This window comes from Cygnus atratus, chromosome 2, assembly GCF_013377495.2.
Source record: "Cygnus atratus isolate AKBS03 ecotype Queensland, Australia chromosome 2, CAtr_DNAZoo_HiC_assembly, whole genome shotgun sequence".
Taxonomy (NCBI): domain Eukaryota; kingdom Metazoa; phylum Chordata; class Aves; order Anseriformes; family Anatidae; genus Cygnus; species Cygnus atratus.
In genome coordinates this window covers 136,917,875-136,938,199 of record NC_066363.1, presented here as the reverse complement: position 1 = coordinate 136,938,199, position 20,325 = coordinate 136,917,875, and the positions used below count along the sequence as shown (strand labels likewise).

At 45.6% G+C, this 20,325-nt stretch overlaps 1 long non-coding RNA gene across 1 annotated transcript; it reads left to right on the top strand.

Moving 5' to 3' along the window:
• The first annotated feature begins 517 nt into the window (after positions 1-517).
• Positions 518-18,086, top strand: LOC118247896 (uncharacterized). The gene is made up of 5 exons (XR_004778611.2): positions 518-1,234; positions 5,921-5,987; positions 7,379-7,828; positions 12,251-12,444; positions 17,336-18,086. It is a non-coding gene; the product is annotated as an uncharacterized LOC118247896 (long non-coding RNA).
• Positions 18,087-20,325: the final 2,239 nt, after the last annotated feature.

Sequence of the window (20,325 nt, the reverse complement as noted above, 5' to 3'; positions counted from 1 at the left end):
AAAAGCATCCATCCCCATGGGTATTTCCAAAACCAGGGGGTATTGATGCCAGCCGCCTTGGTTCAGGGCAGCAAAGCACCGTGCACCCCGGCCCCCTCACTGCTCCAACTCTCTCCACCGATGGGCTGGCAGCACCACTTTTGGGGCCTCCTTTTCACTTCTTTGATGATCTAATAACCACATTCATTCAACCAATTTAGGAAGAATGTGCTTAAAAATAGGGAAAACGGATGCCTCCCCTGGAAAATTTAGATGCTGAAGAGTTATCAAATATTTTTGTCACATGAGTGGGAGGATTTCCCCATACAACTTGTGAGACTCTGTTGCAGAAAGACTACGTATAAGGGTAATATTAAGCAATAGTCATATTTTTAGCAACATTTTAAGCAATTTAGCAGCTGGAAGTAAGGGGAGAGAATCACTCCCACGTGATTCACGCTGTAGGGTTTGCTTTGTAGGCCACAGTTTGGGATGCTCTCTCCTAGCAGCAGCTATTTCTGCAACGTGCTCCAGTGTGACCCCGTGAATCATCTGGCACCGGCACGGAGAACTTTCTCAACAGCACATAACGTGATCCCAGCTTCCTTAGAAACCTGACCGTCATGGCAGAGCTTTCACAACAGGATCCCAAGACTGTGTCTCAACCTAGGATATATCCGTGCCCGTAAATCTGATGGTGAGGAATCTCTTCACGAGGGCAATTCCCCATCTTGCTGCATAGCATTCCCATGGCTCTGGGGGACACGAGAATGGCCATGACCTTAATAGTGATGATGGACTGAGTTAAACTGGATCAGTGTCCTGTTGGAAGCCCTCTCACAGTTTTCCAGTCCCTCTTGCTTGGCTGCTTTAAAGTAAGTAAGTGCAATCTAAACTAACAAACAAATTACTGAGCGTTTTGGAGACAGATTTCAAAACTTTACAACCAGCTGGTACAGACGCATTTACAAAATAGCGAAGCAATGAGCTTGTCCCTGCATTTGCTGAGAAATGGAAGGCTTGGATATTTATGGAATTTATTCTTGTCTCAAAACCTCGAGTAGTCCACACTGGTGGAGGGGGAGCCCTCTGTGGTGGGCACGTGCTTTGCCTGTGCAGCAGGGAGAAGTCTGCAGGTGCTACCGGCCATGGCAGAGTAGCTGTGAGATGTAAATGGATGTGATGACCAGGAGGGAGGACCAGAGGAGATGGACCTTCTGGGCTCCGGCAGATGTTTCAGCTGCCTGTGCGCGAGGTACAGCCTGCTGCCACGACGTGACAAATGACTACCTGAGGTCTCTTTTCGTTTAACGCGCAAATATTACACCCCTTGCATTCAGCTACTGCTCATGTGTTTTCTAGATGAAAGCCCTGGTAGGGCAGGGAAGGTACCATACTGAGAGCAAATAAAATAAACGAACCTTTTCTCTCCCGCAGTTGGATATTACAGCATACGCAGAGCACACCACTGTGGCCTCCAGCCAAGCCCTGCAATTCACTAACACAATAGATGGGTTGTGGATGGTGGCAGCTAGTTAGGAACAGCATGAAAGCTTTTAATTCCTGCCTTTTATCATTTTATCTTATCACCTTGACATCATCGAGGCAGCATTTTATTGGTAAGTTTTGGAAACCAGTAAATAACGCTGGGAATTAGAGTGGTATGAGTTAAGCACCAGTAATGGGAGTGGGCTGAGATTTCGAGTACTCCTGCAGACAGCAGAGTGAGGCAAGAGATGGGCAAAGGGATGTTTGCATTTTTTTGTTTAATCTGCTGCAGGTAGCGTGGATCATTTGCAATTAAAATGCCAAAGACAAAACAGCCCCAGGAATACAGTCATTTTTGACTGCGGCAGTGAAAGACAAGGATGTTGCAATTTCAGTGAGTGTTATTCACGGCCTCTTAGTTATCAAAAGAACCACGCTATTCGAAGGTAACTAATGGATAAAATATGAATAAAGATTAAACTACAAAGGCTAAAAAGGATTATTTAGAGCACTTCCATTATGCAGAGTCCTGACATTAATATTTAGACACTCATGAACACTTACATAACTGCAGCTTATTTTTAATGGTCTTCTATCTTGCTTTGTTAACAGGCTGACAAAATGTAATTTAGGACTATAAGCTGTGAGCCCCACATGGAGAAGAAAAGCCTATAATTCACATCATGCTCTGGCTTTTAAGACTTAAGAGATGGTGGCGATTGTACGGCAGAATGCAGCTCGCAGGGCAATATCCATTTACATGCCATTCGAAACCTTCAGGCTATGCGGAGCACTGCAGAGTGCATCATAAAAAAAAAAAAAAAAAAAAAAAAAAGGAAGGAAAGAAGCCGGTTTAGTTACAATTGAACTGACATGATGGCAAATTAATTCATAAGGTAAGAGGAAGAAAAGGAGCTGCGGCGATGCTGGCAGGTCGCAGGCTTCGCTTTGCATCACTGATTCACCACCCCAGATTTTCCGCCGTTCCCTCGGTATAAAGCTGCAGAAAGGGGGCAATGCATTGGATTGGTGTTTCCCAGGCAAACAGAAAGGCAAGAGGAGCCAATGTTAAAAAAATAATCGGAGCTGTGTGTGCTGGGAAATCAAGGTTATTAGTCAATGTTTGTTTTCTCCTCATGCAGCCTGAAGTTAATCATTATTAAGCTTGTTTTGAGAAAGGCAGGGCTAGGGCTGACCCTTGGTAAGCCGGGATGCCACCAGCAATTAGCCAGGGCTGTGTCTGATGTGCTCCATGGGGACATGGGTTGGGTGATGAGTCTCAGAGGTACAGATGGAGCACCTTGGTGACCGATACACCACCAACCTGAGCTGCTGCAGCTTTTTTTCTGGTGGGAAGCGCTTCTTGTCCATGCATGTCATTAGCAGCTCCCTAATGACCTCATGTGCCCTGGGTACCTTGCATGGATTACCTTGCATCAAGAATATTGAGACAAAAAGTCTCTTGTATATCTTGCAGATATACACCTAGGAGTGCATCACCTGGGTCACCCAAAACCTTGCCTAAGGGTCATGCAGGTAGGCAGCTCAAGGGCTTGTTCTTAAGAAATGATGTGAGTTGCCTCCAGCTGGCAATGCAGGGATCTCCTGGAGGTCTAACCCTCACCCTGATCCACCTTCTTCCCACAGAGAAGGCTGTGGGCTGGTGGCTGTTTGGCGGTGTTACTGTAGTAGTGTGGCCGTGCACCTACATGGTCTCAACACGTCACATCTCTGGTATATAAAAATGGCTGCAGGGAAATGCCTCTTCAGCTCTGACAATTTTAATTTCTTTCTTCAGTCCTTGCTATAAAGATAAAAACCTACCTCCCCTGTTTTTTTCTGATCCTCGTTGTCTTTACTTAGAGGATTTTTGTCTTGAAGACCTTTGTAATAGGGAGTTGGAAGCCCCAGGTCTAACCTGTGACAAACAAAGGATATTATTCAATGATTTAAGACTGGAACTTACAGAGGGCAGCCTTGCCCTGGTCCTTCAGCCAGAGCAGAAAACCCCAAAGGCTTTGTTAGAAAAGAAGCATCAGGCAGAAGAAAATATGGGGACTCTGAAGCTGGATCCCACATAGAAATGGTACCAAGTGGCACGTCCTGGGAAAAGCCACATTGTTCTACATGGAGCTGCAGGACACAAGACACAACAGGTTCTCCAGGTATCAAGGGCTGTGTGAAATGTGTGACGTGGGGGATGGCGGTCGTGTGCCTGCTCAGAGGGCTGCTGGCTTGAAGCAACGGAGGACGGTGCAACAGAGGGTCAATGAATCATTGGGTGAAAGACAATCTCCTGCTTGTAAGCTGAAGAAAACACTTGGGAGATCTTGCTCAGGATGACACTTTCTTGTATGAGGATGTCAGCTTGGGTGAGAGCATTTACTGAGCAACTTCTCCACACCCCAAGAGGGGGAAGAAACTCTGCTGAGATGACCACTCTTCTTAAGATGACTTCAGAGACAACTGTGGTCACTGGTATCATTGTGGCTGAGAGCCTGATGTGACGTGATGCCACAGAAGTGAGCTAATGAACTCCTCAACGACACCAGGAAGCACTCCCAGGTCCAAGCTGTGACTACAGATGGCAGCAGCACTGCCAAGGACTCGTGCCTCTGCTCCCTGCTGCTGGACCAGGAACCTGAGTCTCACCAGAAATGCCGGCAGAGACAAGAAACTCCTGAGTCCTTGTTGATGTCTTGGGCAAATAGGGTGAAGTACAGGGTTGACATCTTGGGCAAACAGGGTGAATTGCAAGATTTTTTGCGTGTGCTAACTGCAATGCTGGTGGTGTTTTGGTTAGGCGATGATGGCTGGGTGGTGACAGCCCTGCTGTGCAGCACTTGGTGTTACCCCTGCTCAGTAGTTAGGACTCAACAGAAGCAGATCTCTGCCAGTTCTGTTGCTGGAAGTACTTTCTAAGCAACACCTCTGCCTATATTTGTATGTGTAAATACATAAACGTATCACTCCAGCTCAGGACGACCTATGCCAGAGCCACAGGTAGAGTGGCTGTTAGCCCAAGCACTTCAGCAGAGCTGGAAAATGGTGTCACGAGATGCTGGGGACTCCACTCCTTTTGTGTGGGCTCTCAGGAAGGTGACTGTCAGTGCTGTTTGTGATGACAAACTTGATCATTAAAAGCTTGATGCTGCTGTTAGTGGGTAAAAGTAATTTTTTTTTCCCAATCTACTGATGTCCCAAGAAGCAACATGGGTTAGCTGATGGAGTGGGGTCATCCTTTTCACATGGCAATCTCCCATTCTTGCCAGATAAATTCAGCAGAGGAATTATCTAAGCAAAACCATACAAAATGACACATAGTCCTGCTATTGAACATTTCTATTGCTTGAATAGCACTAAGCAGGAAAAGTGATTAGACTTGGTAAGACTACTGTTATGAAGAACATCAGAGAACTTGTTTCTGCTCTGGTAGATTTCCCTCTGGCTCTTATGGGCTCTTCAAATCTGTAGCAAATAAAAATATTTATCAATGATATTTAACTTCTAGCAGATAGTAAATAATAACGATGCATTAAGCATGCTGCTCAATGGCATTCTGCTGCTGCATTGAATTTTCTTAATATAAAGTTCTCCTATAGTTCAGAAGTTACCTAATTTTAATGAAATGCTGCTCATGCCCTGATTGTGGATGGAGGTTTTGCTGCACCGTTTTGATTCGAAGCTGGCAGGTGCCAGCGGAAACAACCCTGCATACTGGCTAATCGACTTCGGAGCTGCCAAGGCATGGCTGGAACAGGCACCTTTGGTCAGAGCAAAGAATAATTCTGCCTTGGCAGCACATACCGGACAGTGTCAGTCATTTAATTTCACTTTTTGTCTCAATATTCTTGACGCAAGGTACTCCATTAAATATCAGATGACAAATAAATGATTTGTAAATGCCGTGTACAGCAGACAGCCTTCTGCTCATTTCTTGCATGAAACTGTTTATTTATTTCCTACAAAACCTGTAGAGTGGAAATTCAGACATTTAAATTGAACATAATTCTTCCGACACAGCAGGATAGCTGCTATATCCCACACAAAGCCATCTGCAGCAATAAAAATACAACATAAAACCCAGACCCCATAATGAAAAAGTCCTCTTTGTTTGCTAAACCCTCTTCTTTACAACAGTGTTGCTCTTCACTTCCCTCTTGCTTAGTGGTACTGCGAGTGCAGATGGGTCAGCCACACTGGTTTCATTTGCTTCTTAGAATATGAAAATATGTCACTACAGGAGGTACCTCGTTATCCACCTGCCAAAGTCTCCGTGGTACTACGGCTGCTGCTTTGTTCTGTCAGTCTGGGTTTTTAACCCTTCTCCTTGTGATGGACTGGGCACCAAAGGATGGGGGATCCTTCTGGGGTGATACAGACTAAGGGCTTTCAAGGATGCTTGGTTTTAAAAGTTCCTCTTTTTTTTTTTCTGAATTTTTATCTTCTCCAGAAACGAGAGCCTGCATGACTCTTGTCCCTGCTGGGGTCTACAGAGCAGCCCAAGCCACTACTCAAAGGTGAGAGCCCACACTGTGTGCAGGCAGCCTGAAATCTCCCTCCTCCTCATGAACCCAGCTGGGGCATCCTCACAGCACAGGCTTGAAATTTCACCAAATATTGATGGGAAGTGTGTCTTTTGGGAACTAAACCCTCGGGTTTGAGTCCATGGACACACTCTGAGTCTAGTTCTTTAGGCTTCTAGTAGGCAATTTTACTTTGGATTTCATCACAGGTTCGTCTTGTTGCTCTCTGGGTCATTTCCTTGGCTGTGCCTGCCGGCGTCAGGACTGTGGCTAGAGGCAAATTGATTCTTTGACGTCCTTGCAAATGAATAAAAAATCATTTCAAATACAGTTGAGAAAGGTTTTTCAAGCTCCTGTGAACAGCCACCTTTTAATGCTAGATTATTCCGGCTTCAGATCTTTTACCTGAAAATACCCTCAAAATAAACATGCAGAATCCCATAAAATCAGTCAGTTAGAGTAAGGCAGAATGCATACCTGCTGTTCATAATAAATGATCCATCTGATGATGAACATTTTAGAATTAGATCCGGTCTTATTTCTAAAATAGAAATTAGATCAAAGAAGAGATCAGAATTACATTATTTTTTTTTTTAACACACAAAGCGCAGGAGTGTACATCTCTCTCTTTTGTACACGCATGGAGTTCCCCCAGGCGAGTGTGGTGTCAAGAAGAGGAGAGTCCAGCTCTCAGATTTGGGTGCAACCCAAGCAGGGACTGTTGCAGTCAGTACGAACACTGACATTTGCTTCAGCCTGTGCAGGCTCTGACTTTTAGATGTGTATTTTCCTTTAAAGTAACTGCACGCCAGTTAATTGTTTGTGTGTGTATGTATGTGCATGTGGACCAGATGCACAGATCTGTGGACCCCAGAGAATTTCGCTGCTTTCAAAGGATGTGATGTAAAATTCTGTACACTAAATTTATTTCTTCCCATGCAACTGTGTACAATCAGTTCTAATAGGAACTAGACACTTCCTGCACGTCTGTTTTTTAATGCAATCTGCTAAGTTTTATAAGGGCCATATTTAGCTGTACATCCTCTCAACTGTTAACTGTATTATTCTTTTAAGGAAGTCATTAACTGTTCGCTAAACTCTTCCTATAGTGGTTTTACAGTGCAAGCACGGTGAAATGTGGTTCTCTGCAGGCTAAATAGCGCTTCGTAGTGAAAGAATCAGCGCACACATATGTTACTAGAATAAATGAGAAGAACCTCTAAAAATGTTTGGCATGATCAGCAAATAATTTCTGTTCATCTGCCCTCCAACAGCTGCTAATGCAAACTTCATACATTTAAACGACTTCCTTTTTTTACAGCTGATCCTGTGACTATCACTCATCCCTCCCAGAAATTATATTTTCAGTTGCATTTTCATTTCAGCTTGAAGGAGAGAGGTGATTTGCACATCCTGGCTAGTTCAGCAGTTGCAGCTGAAGAAGTTTTCTTCATTGCGTCATCCTGGACTAGTTCCTACATTTCATCTCACACTGCTCTGCTATACTTTCCCTGTACAAAGTGGAACCATCGACTTTCAGCCTAGAAGGTCTATTTTAAGATTAAGGGGACATGAAATGAGGAAGATCGTAAGTGAAGTCTCTGTGAAGAAGTTCACTGCACTTCCTCTTTATGAAAACAAACTGCAGGCTGCCTCTGGCAAATATGAGGATTTTTTTTTAATGGAAATGTACAGTGAAGACCTTAATCCTTGAACCTGTCACAGCCCTGTTCTGTGAAGTCTGTGTAGAGTTTACATGGGAGCTATAAATCAGAAAGAGCACAGAAATAAGCAGTCTGCACTTCCTATTGGATGGCAATTACATTAAACTGCAGGTAAGGTTTTGCTGTATCTCTTAAGCACTTGAGTAACCAAATGTCAACAAATTAGAAACTGCATTCCAATCTTAATTCACCTGCATCCACTTCCTTTGCAAAAGCCCAAAAAATGGGAAATTATTGCTTGCCAGTGTGTATGTTTTCATCCTGTGGTTTATGGTTCTTTCTTCCTCTAAGCGAGACTTGTGTAACTCTGCAGTAGGTTAACAAGTGCCCAAATCACCTCAGGCATACCAAGGTCAGAAGGACTTCCATCTCCAGCCCCTCGGGACCCTGCAGCCACTGGAGATGGATCAATGTAATAGCAGCCAAGCACAGGCTCCTGGATCACCCTCTTCCACCATCCACATCTGTGGGCTTCTCCTCCCACTACAGCAATAGACTGACATCAAAAGTAAATGGCAGACATGGCAATTCCTACCAGTAAAATAATTATTCTGCCTTGTTTTCTTGAGAATGTTGATGTTTGGACTCTTTTCTCCTTTGTCTCTGTCCTGGGGAAGGTGAGAATGGATGGGGTCAGACCCAGATCTTGTATAGTAGCAAAAGAACGTGAGGAAATGGTCTCACATTATGCCAGGGGAGGTTTAGATTGGGCATTAGGAAGAATTTCTTCATGGTGTGACAAGCATTGGAGTGGGCTGCCCAGGGAAGTGGTTGAGTCCCCATCCCTGGAGGTATTTATGACATGTGTGGATGTGGCACTGAGGGACATGGTAGGTCAGGTTGATGATTTGATTGATGCTCTTGAAGGTCTTTTCCAAACTAGATGATTCTGATTCTATGAAAATGCTGAGGTAACACATAAATAAGACCCAGTGTCCTAGCTGGCTGGCAACTTGTATTTCAAGATAAAGAAACAAAGGGATGTCTGGGGAGGGTAAAACCTTGAAAATATGTGTGCTCAAAACCGACTAGTGATGAGCTTTGTGAAGGCATTCTCGTGTCTAGATGTGGCAGAGGAAAAGAAGGAGGAAAAGAAGAGAAACGAGTGATCACGTACACTGAGAACACCTCAGCAGGACCAAGTTTCCCAGCCAGTTTCCTCGGCTCACCCTGGGATGCTTGCAGCATTGTGGCCCCAGCCTGACTTGTGATTGGTCTGCCCAGCAGAAAATTTGGGAGAGTGGAAGGAGGTGATAGGTTTTGTCTTCAGCCTTGCCAAAGGACACCTCATGCAGTCTCGGGCTTTGCAAAGCCACAGGGCCACACCACATCCTTCTTCCCAAAACTGCAAATCCCAAGGGTGCTGATAATTAGGAAAATCCAGAGTAAAATATTTAAAAACTTCTTAGAGACTTTTCCCTTCATCTGCATTTCTAGGAGGAGTGTCCAAACTCTCAAGGTTGCTAGCCTAACATTTGGCATCCATTTAAAAAATATTTTCAACATCCACATATAGGACATTTTTTTTTTTTTTTTTTGGTCTGCCCATAAAGCTCTGCTGTGTTCAGACATTTTTAAGATTTGGGCGTTTATGAACGAAACAATAGAAATTCATTGAACTCAACATGCCCTAGAACAAAGATTCCTGGAGGATTAATGTAACAACAATGAAAAGAAATTATTTCAGTTGTCATCAAAATTAATGGAAAAACTACCTCCCAAAACCACATACATTTTTAGAAATAGAGCTTATTTTTTTCAAAAATACGTTTTGTGTTTCTGGTTAGGGAATACCTCTTGTTATGCAGCAAGTAACATCCCAGGCTGGCAGTGTGTGCACCAGGTGTGGTCTGACTTGCCCAGGATGGCTGTCATCTGCACCTTGGGCTTCCAGCGAGATCCCAGAGGCTCATCAACGGCCAGGACGCCACCAAACAAGGTGCTGCATGAACCCACTGAGACATGCATGGGAAACTTAGTTTTAAGAGCAGGAGTACACAATGAGCTGTTATTATACACTATGAAATGGATGTAGAAAGTGCTGTTTTGATTAAGGAGCAGTTGACCTCTATTACATGCAGGAATAAATGATGACTTGGAGTATGGAGTCAATGGGGAAAACAGTCTTTTGGATGGAGAATTTCAGTCTAGAAACCAGTCAGGTGCCTGGAGTGAGGCAGATTCCTGCATCACGGAGCTGGTGGAAGAATCTCTCAACAGATGCAGCGAATCATATTGCCTTGCCAGGGCTCCTTGACCAAAGGCTTCTGACAAAACTCCTCACCAGTTCTTAGGGAAAACAGACGTGGGCATAAGAGAGGAAACGAAACATGACTTCATGACTTTCCAGTGGTGCCCAGTCCCAGGATAGGAGACTCTGGGCACAAACTGGCCCCCAGGAGGCTCCCCCTGAGCACCCCAAGCACTTCTGTGCTGTGCGGGTGACGGAGCCCTGGCACAGGCTGCCCAGAGGCTGTGGGGTCTCCTCCTTGGAGCCCTTCAGAAGCCGCCTGGACGTGGTGCTGGGCACCCTGCTCTGGGTGTCCCTGCTTGGGCACGGGTGGCACCAGGGGGCCTCCAGAGGGCCCTGCCGGCCTCAGCCACTCTGGAATCTGTGGTTTGCAGTGGAGGAACACACCAACTTACCTTGTAATTTGTGCTAGGACATGCTGATCAATATACCTGTAAATGGCCTAGACTAGGAGGTGAGCAATAATGTGAGATCATTGCAGGTAAATATAAAGCAATGAATAAGGGAAGAAAAATCTCGACTTCACAAAAAACATGGCTAATTATACTGCTGAGGAACTGGTTACTTTGTGGTTATGACAGCTAGTTCTGTGAAAATTTCCTCTCGGTTTTACTAGTGTTCAAAAAGTAAATTTTAAGTCATTTAGGGAAGTAGGAACAAAATGGAAAACATCACTGTAGATCTCCATGGCTTGCCCAAGTACTGCAACCTGGTGCAGTCCTTGTCCCCTCATGGCCAAGGGGAGCATCAGTTTGGTGTAACCAGAGGGCATCCCATGAAGCACGCAAGGGCGACGGCAGAGGAGGCATGGCTGTCTGCCCCAGATCAGAGGAGCAAGGAGGGGCTCCCCTCCATGGTAAGGAGACACATTTTGGGGAGGTTGTAAGAATCTTCTGGCACAAAGTGGAGATAGCGGGAGCCATGCTGAACACCAGCAAAAGGAGGTGGTCCTTCAGGCAGCCGAGGATGCATCTGTGGGACACCCAGCTAAGGAACACGTTGGAAGGACTCAAGGGAGCCTGGACATGGTAACGAGGGGGAGGTCCTTGAAGAATTGCTGGAGACACAGGAATCACAGCTGGCTCAGGAGGTTTCTGGCTGAAAATAGCTGGAGGCTGGGAGAGGACTGAAGGTTAGTACCATGTGTGCTTGCTCCACTCTTTGAACCCAAAGACTACAGAAAAAGGCACCCAGCGTTCCCCACAGTAGAGCTGTAAAGTTCAACCTGATGGAGAAAACAGATGATAAAAACTCCTGAACATTTACCTCCTAGTGGCAACGCTGGTAGCTCCAGACTGCCAGCAGAGTGCTGTATGCCTAACTACACTCTAGATAGATTTATTTCACTTTATCTTTTAATTAAATTCATGTATGTAAACTGCAAAAATAAACACTTCCTGGGGACTCAGAAGAGCTGTGCCGGATGGGATGACATTCTTTGGTTTTGAATCAGATCTCACAACCAGTGAGAAAGTATGATTAAGAAAGACTACAACATCTGGAAAACAGCTGATGATGATATCCCCCCAAGGGACATAATCAAAATATCCTGAAAGAATATTTTTGTTGCAGAAGCAAGGCCGATATTGCACACAGAGAGAAGAATTATCTTTCTTGGGAAAATAAAAAAGTGTCCTTGTCCAAGGGGCTTTTTTTCTCCTCTCCATTAAAATTAAAATAAAAAATAAAAAAAGGAAACAGTAATTCCTCCTTTTTCGGACAATGAAAATAAATGCTTACTAATATCTCCGTATTTAGACAGGCCAGCATACTTGAGGGATATACTCACTCATTTGGTATCAAGGGTTCCTTTGTTTGCAGAAGTAAAAATAGCATTTGAACAACCCTCGTGGACACTTCTTCCTTCAAGCCCAACACGGCTGTAATACAAAATTGCGAGTGCTTCAAAACCCCTTTGAAATCAGCATCAAGAACTGGCTCCTTAAAAAGTTGCTGGAGATACTGGAGAGGTTTGCAGGGTTGCACACAAACACCATCCAAGTCCTGATGGGTTCATCCCAGAGCTGTGCTTCAGGCCGTGGTCTGGCAAGACCACGCTCATTAGTGTTGCTTCTTAACTGGACAGAGAAATGGTTGTCCATCAAAGCTCCTTTCCATGGAGGATGAGCGACCTGCCAGTGCTGTCTTTAAGGCCTGAACTCTCTTCCTCCTGGCAGAGCCAGGCTTGCTCTTGTTGGGCAGCTCCTGGTAGCTCAGCCACCTGACGGATCCATGGCCTTTTCCAATCACTAAGGCATTTGCTCCTTGTCTTCTCCCTGCAGGGTGTACGCATCCCCTCCAAGCTCTGATCCCAGTCAAAACACCTTCTGCAGCATTTGGCCACCTGTACTGTCACCAAATCCTGCCACATCACGGGGAGAAGCAGTACATGGAGAGCTCTGTGTGCTCAAGCTTTCCAAGACCTACTCTGTGAAAGAGAAGATTTGATTGTGGTGATTTGTAGCAAATCTCTCAGGTAAGGAATAGCACTGTTTGGCTTAAGAATGAAGAGAATGAAAACCCTACATTTAACGAAGCACCAGAGAGGAAAATGATCTAGGCAATTCCCAAACTATTTCTCTCCCCTCCATAAAGTCTGGTTCTGGAAGACTCTGTGATTTAAAATGCATTTTGCATGGAAAGGTAATCACAAGCATGGGGGTAACTGGAAAATGGCTTAAAATGGTAGGTGTAGAGATTTTTCTTTAATAAGGAGCTGATCGTGTGGATGATGGAAATTTTACGGATCGCAGATCTCATCTATCTGGACTCCAGTGAACCAACTGATGGGAGAACACAGGGGAAATTATTTGTTGAAATGGGGAAGAGGGGATCTAACGATAAAGGCCAAGAAAAAGAAATAGGTAAAAAGCATGAATAGGGAATTACAGGATTAGAGGATAATTCTGGTAGAAGAGTCAGACTGAGGAGGATTTCTTTTTTTTTGTGTGTGTGTGTATCTTGATTAATGGTGTGGTTTAAAACAGTGTGCCTGTGACATAGACCTCAGAACATTATCAGTTTGGGCTGGCTATTGGATGGGGAGAATGAGGTAACTTTGAAGGCAGAGGTAACAAATGGGGATTATAGAAATGGAATGGCAAATGGGAATTCAGGCACTTAGGGATCAAAAATGATGATTCCTACAGTAAACCAGGAGTTAAATTAAGAGCAGAAGGAAAAATTGCAGGTGCCTCAGTTATTGGCAGGCTATAAATCACCAACACAATGTGACAAGCAACGAAGTAAGTACTGAAACATTTCCAGTGGAAATGGGAATTGTTGGTCCTATTTTTCAAGGTACTGGTAAGATGTAACCTAGAGGTTTGCCTTCGATTCTGGCTACCAGAAGTTGAAAAAGATAAACTAAGTCTGGAAAGGGCAGGAGCAGCAGGACACATCAAGAGTGTCTGAGCCAGGAGGACTTCTGTTCCTGGACCTCGGTGTGTGTACATGCTCGACCTGTCCCACATGTCCTCCAGCCTGCCAGAGCAAGGTCTGGGCAACCACGGCCAGCAAGCCCCTTCTTGCCTCCAGGCGCACCTCCTCTGGGGCAGCTGCCCCAGGACAGTGGGGATAAAAGGAGCTGAAGAGTCTTGGGCTGGAGCTCGGTCCATTTAGCAAAGACCTCAGCGAGTTTTTGGACCACTTCTCAGCCACCCGCGTGCCCCAGGTTCCTCAGAAGCTGTTGGCTCCGTGTTGTCCCATCGGTACAGACCCAGCTGTGTTCCCAGAGGACCTCTGGCAGCATTGAACAGCCAATTCCTGGGGCGTTGTGCAGTTACAGAAATGCACTACAGTTCTCAGATATTAGCCTTTTGCGATGGCATTTAGTCAATCCTTGCTTGCACCATGGCAGCAAAAGATTTCTTCTTATTCCTGAACTTGAGTAGTGCCGCCTTCTGTTCTATTCCTAGTGTATTTTTCTCAACTTCTTTTACATTGCCAAGGAAGAAGCCAATGAATCAAACAGCTTTAAAACAACGTTTTTTCAGCATGAGATTTTTCTAATATGTCTTGTGGGCAGCAGTTGCTATTACCAGCCTCTTGTGCCTGTCTCTGTGGGATTCGTTTTCCCCTCATGGCAGTACTAAGTTAATACAATCCTGCCATTACCTACAGTGTTACCAAGGTGAGTCAAGCAATTTCAGTGGGTTCTCAGAGGCTGGCATGCTTGGCTGCAGCAATTTCTGTCACGTTGAAAGTGCCACATCCCAATGCATGGGGAGCAATTAGCTCCACAGTGTGGAGCTAACCCTGGTAACAAGGCAAGGGGATTGAGAAAATGTTGAGAAAGTGGGAGAGTTGTGATTCAAAATGTAGAGAACCACCTAAGATCCCATGCTGTGAAAGTTGTGGGAGATATCTGCTAGTGGTACTGCGTGAGTCAATGCTTCTGTCCCCCTGCAGGATCCACCCCCATGTCCTTCTTCACGCAGCTGTGCTGGTTAGGGACGATCCATGTGGTTCCAGCTACTTGGATTTTCAGGATTTCTGCATGAGTTTCAAAGAGTTACTAGAACGCAATGGGAAATGTGATCACAAGGAGGCTTGTCTTGGTAGATTTCCTATTTAGTTAATAAGTCCATTTATTTAGACTTAGCAATTTCCTGTGGTCTACAGTGTATTTCCAGAGAGGAAACTCAAGTGCTGCTGTATAACTGCTGTCTATAAGCAACACCAGCGAAAGAAAATATACAAGCCACTTCCATTATTTCATGGTTCGGAAGCAATCATGCTCCTTGGTAGTCATGTGTCTTTTACTCAGAGCTCTCCATGTACTTGCCCTTTCACAAGGTCACTTTCTCTTGCTAAAATTAATGCTTCCTAGATACTGCTCACATGCCAGAAGAGCTGGTGACACCACTAACTCCACCACCCCACACACATCGCTCTCCCCAGAAAACACCTCCCCAAAGGAGCCAGGCCTGCCCCAGCCCCAGCTATAAGCTGGCCCCAAATGGGATCCATTCCCCAGAACCCTGCAGCTCCAGATGAAGTGCCCTGGTAGCACTGTGCTCGCACTGCCTTATTCCACAGAGGTACCCAAAAGACCTGGATCACAGCCTGTCCAGCTGAGCCGGGTGTAGGACCGCTGGCTTCTTGCTTTCCAACCCCACACACCATGAGTTAAATTCCCATCTAGTGCTGCAGTGACATTTATTAAAAGCAATAGCAAAACCACTCTCAGAACTGTGCAGCATCCTGTTTCTGTCCGAAAACAATCCACTCACAAGGAGGAGCATCATCACTCAACACTGCAAGAATTAATAGAAAAGGAAAATGAGGTGGGGCATGTTATGACTGGTTGCCAACACCAGGCAGCTCACGTTGTTCCACGAGAGCCTCTCAGAGTTCATCCCCATAACACCGATTAAATCAGTTGTCAGTAATCTGGCTAAAGATGTCCTATGGGGCTGAGGTCAAACAGAGGAAGGAAAATCACAGCAATAAAGGAAAGTGAATCTGGGATAACATGCGCAAGAGCAAGAAATAAGAAACCCGTCTCCCCTTCCAGCAGCATGAATGGTTATTAAACTTCTATGAAATCACTACAGGTGCATATGCAGGATGTATCGTACAGATATAATCCAAGTTATTGCAGGTTTCAACTGTTAATGCAGGGACTAATGAGCGCAACCAAAATCTCTGTGCTGTCCTCCTGCCCGGCTGGCTCCGTGCGAGCCTACGCCCTCCAAAGTACCGGGTGGTTTGCAGTGGGTAAGCCTGGGAAGGGATCTGGAAAACATGCTCCCAGAGATGTTATATTTAAGGAACAGAAATTCTGACCAGCAAATTTGTGGTCAGATTTTATCGTAACATGTGTATTTATTGTTTACCCAGAAAATCGACAAATTAACAGTTCTTCTTATAGCTGCCGCAACTGAAACCATTTGTGTTGCCCGGGGTGTATACCGTGACTCTGAAGCCAAGTTACAGCATGCAGTTATAGCTGAGACTCTGCCAATGTAGATTTTGGAGTGAAACAATCATCTCCCCTCCTCCCTTTGGAAAGGCTGCCTCACAGACCCTCGAAATCCCATGCCCCTTTCTGCTCCTGTTTGTGCCCCATCTCAGCGCATGCCACCAACCGAACTGGCTGCCACCTCGCACCGGAGCAAGCATCCTTCCTACAGCCAAGCTACAGTGATGGGCCGTACATGGAAGCCCACCCGTGTGTGGAAATTTTCACCCCACTGGGGTGAAAAAATGTTGGATATGGGGAAAATGTTGGATGGGCCAAGCCTGCCCAGGTCTACTGGCTGTGAGGTCTCCAATGTTTAGGTCAAGCCCAATTGCCCGAGGCCAGCTCCAGCCTTACACATGCTGTTATGAGCAAAGATGATGATGCCTCATTCAGGTACATTTTGAGTGGGAAAAGAGTGGTTTAGCCATCGAGAAACTTCACCAGACTGGTGGGGACGGTGGCCAGCCTGGCGGGTGTCACCCCCCTCCTACGCCGGCAGCACCAGGCGGCGTGTGCTGATCTGCGGCGACTGGCGTGGCTCGGGGCTCGGGACAAACAAACACACAGGTGCCCTAGAAATCCCGGGGGCACAACTGGAGAAATATTGACAAACAGATGGACTTTAATTCGTGTGGGCAAACTCTTATGCCACTGCATTGAGGGTGACTGTGTACTGTTCCTGCTTTTCCAGTTAGTCAGAGGTCATTTCACTGGAAAGCTCGTGTTTTCTCATGTGTTTTTTTTTCTTTTTTTTTTTCTTCTTCTCTTTTTTATTTGAAGCATGAACTTGGGGTGACTTTTAACTTACTTTTAGGCTGGAAGTGTGCAGGGTATCCCAAAGGGAGCTCCATGGGCAGAGAGTCCAAAAGCTGCTGCGTGGCACTTTGTGGATGCTGTCACACACACGTGTGGCGTTAGCAGCACTGTCCCACGTCCCAAGGAATCTTGCCTCGTGCCATCTTTGACATCTCCTTCTCCTCCCAGGCTGAGGATTTGTATTTAAGATAACTAACTGGTTCTTTGATTTAATGGGATTGGCAGGGGAGGGAAAAATCTGTTGAAAATTGTTACCCCATCCCTTTTCAAAACAAAAAAAAATTCTCTATAGGAAATCATTTTACCGACAGAAAATAATTCACAATGAAACTTTGTCAGGAAGGGAACAACCCGTCTAGTCCCAGTTTAAGACTGATTTCTGGAGCTATCACTCTCACTCATGAAAGTACGGGTCAAAAATGCTGCCGACAATTTGATTCTGGGACACCTGATCCAATGTATGTCATGAAAGGTAACTTTATATTAAGTATGCTAAAAAAAAAGGCATATAGATATCAGATTTTCAGGCCATTATTAATGCCCCAAGTATTAAAAGGTAGTTCACTGTGCCTATTTTATACAGCAGAAAAACTGGCTACTGATTGCTACCAGCTTCCTCACGTCTCAGCCTGAAATTATTTCTGACCTGAAGATTTCTGTTTGCTAATGTCTTGGGAGCCATTACATGAGAAGAGAAGGCGTGAGACGAAATCCTGTTTGCAAGACGTTAGCACGTATTGGCTCCAGAAGAGAAACTACAATGACAATTAGATTTTGCTGTTGACAACAGAGCGGCTAATCACTGAAGCTAAAATCAGATTACACGAAATGAAAGTCTGTTGCCTGGCTGCGGCCGTGTTTCAGATGTTCTTAGAATAAGTGTACCAAAAGGAATTGCAATCCCATTATCCAAACAAGAACCAAAAGCCCAAATCGAATGCCAGAAAGGTTAAACAACTCCTTCTCAGCTCCCTCCCCTGATTCAACCAGCCGTCCTGTGGCTCGAGCCCTATCTCCAGACACATCCCATGCTCCTTGTGCTCATGCCACCTCTGTGCCAGGTGCTGCCTTCAGGTCCCCACCAGCAGCAAAAGCCAATCCCCCCAAAGCCAACCCACAGCACCCAACCATCAGCTTCAGCTTGAGAGACAACGTAGACATAAATAGAAAAGTCTTGTTATTTTCTCTTGTTGGTCTCTCAAGCTTTCCCCCTGTTTTTACTCACACACTGGTCTCATAAGTTTGACAACAAATCTTATCTTCTTCTGGACACCCACACCATGGTCAGAGGCATTGCAATGTAATGTTGGCAAACATTTTTGGCTGCTTGGTATTTTTGCAAGTTTGCTAGTGTTCAGCCAAAGTTTGCAGAGGGGTTTAACCAAAAGGTCAATGAAAGAATATCTGCATATTGTAAATCTAATGATCGGGATAGATGTAATTTGTTTAAATTTAAGAAAAAGCCAAAGTAAACTCTTTAAAGAAATTGCTCATATATTTGAGGCTTGCAGTGGGGTAATAAAAATAGAAATTATGTACATAGGACATATTGTGGTGTAGAAACTTAACCTCAACATATTGATCGAGGCAGTTCTTGTCCCTGAATTAATATACGCCTACGAGTGAGTATTTGTTTTAGGGAAGATAAATAGAAAGGCCATGAATAAATATAAAAGATGAGATGAAATAGCCATCTGGACCACATTAAACCAAAATGTGTAATTGAAGCAGAGAGAGTGTGCATCCTTTGATCCAGTCACGCACAATTGAAATGAAAGTAAATGGGCAATTTGTGTTATCGAATCATCAGAGGAAGGTCTGCAGCACGTGCACGTGAGAAGGATTGACGGAGGACTGCGGCACGAGGCCCCTAAGCATCTCGGGTGGCCTCAGCCCGGGTGCAGTGCCGGGGCCAGGACGGTCTCAGCCCAAGCTGGGCTTGTGCTGAACCTGCTGAAACCACACCGGGCTCCGGCTGCTCGCCTGTTTCCACAGCTGAGCCAGATGGCAGGGAAAGCTTGAACTCAGCTCCACGTGGCCACCTGCATCCCCTTCCATGCCACAGCCCAGCGTTGGGGACACCCGTGGGCAGCCGAGCCAGGTAGAAGCAAGCCAGTAAAACATCGCTCCTTTTAAATCCAGAGCAGTTCTGCAAGCAACAGCACATTAGAGTGGGGATATGCTGTCTTGAAATGTCCTCCACCTGAGTAGAAGTGAAGACGTGGGGGTAGGATGGCAAGAAACTGCTAAAGGGGGGGAAGAGCATGAATTCTGACTCTGCCTTTGAAGCCAGGGCTGCCTTGCTGGTGCCAGGCTGGATGGGGTTTGGGGCAACCTGGTTTGGTGGGAGGTGTCCCTGCCCATGGCAGGGGGTTGGATCTGGGTGGGCTTTAAGGTCCCTTCCAACCCAAACCATTCTGTGATTCTGTGGAGCTCTGATTTCCTGAGCACTGCTGCCTGCTCTCCCAAGCAATTTGCTGCCCATCAGCAAATCCAAGCGTGGAGCAGTGCCTCTGTCTCCTGTCCCCTTGATCTCTTGGTCAAAGATGTCAGCCAGCCACAGATGTGTGTCAGATCTGCAAACAGCCCCAGTCCTACATCCCAGTGCTGTACTGGCAGAAATCCAGTGGGTAAACTAAGAAACATCAGCAATTTTTCCCTGGTGTAGCTGATCTGGCTCACGTTCACATTACTAGGCTGGTATACCAGCAAGGTTTTCCAATGGAGCCGTACCAATACCAGGAGAGATCCTCTGGCTCAACAAAGTTACTCCCAGAGAGGCACTCCCAGATTAGACTTCTCCTCTGGCTTTCCAGCTCAGCCCCTCACTTCTGTCGTGCTTTTGAACATAGCTGACCTGCTGAAGCCTTGAAGTGCTGATGCAGAACCCCCAAACTCCCTCGACCCTCTCATCTCAGCAGGACTCATCCAACCACTAATGCAATTGTACCGGTGCCACTAGAAGATCCCCGTGCTTAGGGACAATGACATTTGAAGGCACGGGAGTGCTGCTACGTGACCAGCCGGGGCCAGGAGCCAGGGACACCTGCTCACAGCCCGAGCAGGAATAAGCTACCTGTTGGTTTGATGGCGGGCAGCAAATTGCCTAGGTGAGGAGGCAGTGATGCTTGGGAAAGCAGAGCTCGCTGAAGGCAGCTTCTAATGAGTTTTTAGCTCATTCAGGACCTGGCTGGGATTTCAACAGCTGGTTCAACCACAGCAGACCAAACCGTCTCCTAGCAGAGCCCTGTCTGGAGCAGAGGAAGAAGAAATGCTGCTAAATCCAAGCAAATCATTTTTCAAGATCCTGTTGTTGACTGCCAGCTTCAGGAATAGCTTTTCCATTTCTCCCGTGCTCTTCGGTTCTGCGCCTGCGGTTTAGTCCTGTGTTTAGCACGATGAGTTTTGGAACAGGCAGAATGTGCAGTCAGCTTTTTTGTGCTGAGGGCAACAGGCTGGATAATAACCTTGAAACAGCTCTGTGGCCAACAGCATAATATTATCTAATAACTTTCCTTCATTATTTTCTCAGCTCACAGAGCAAGGGAAATGATTTGCAAATGCTCACTTATA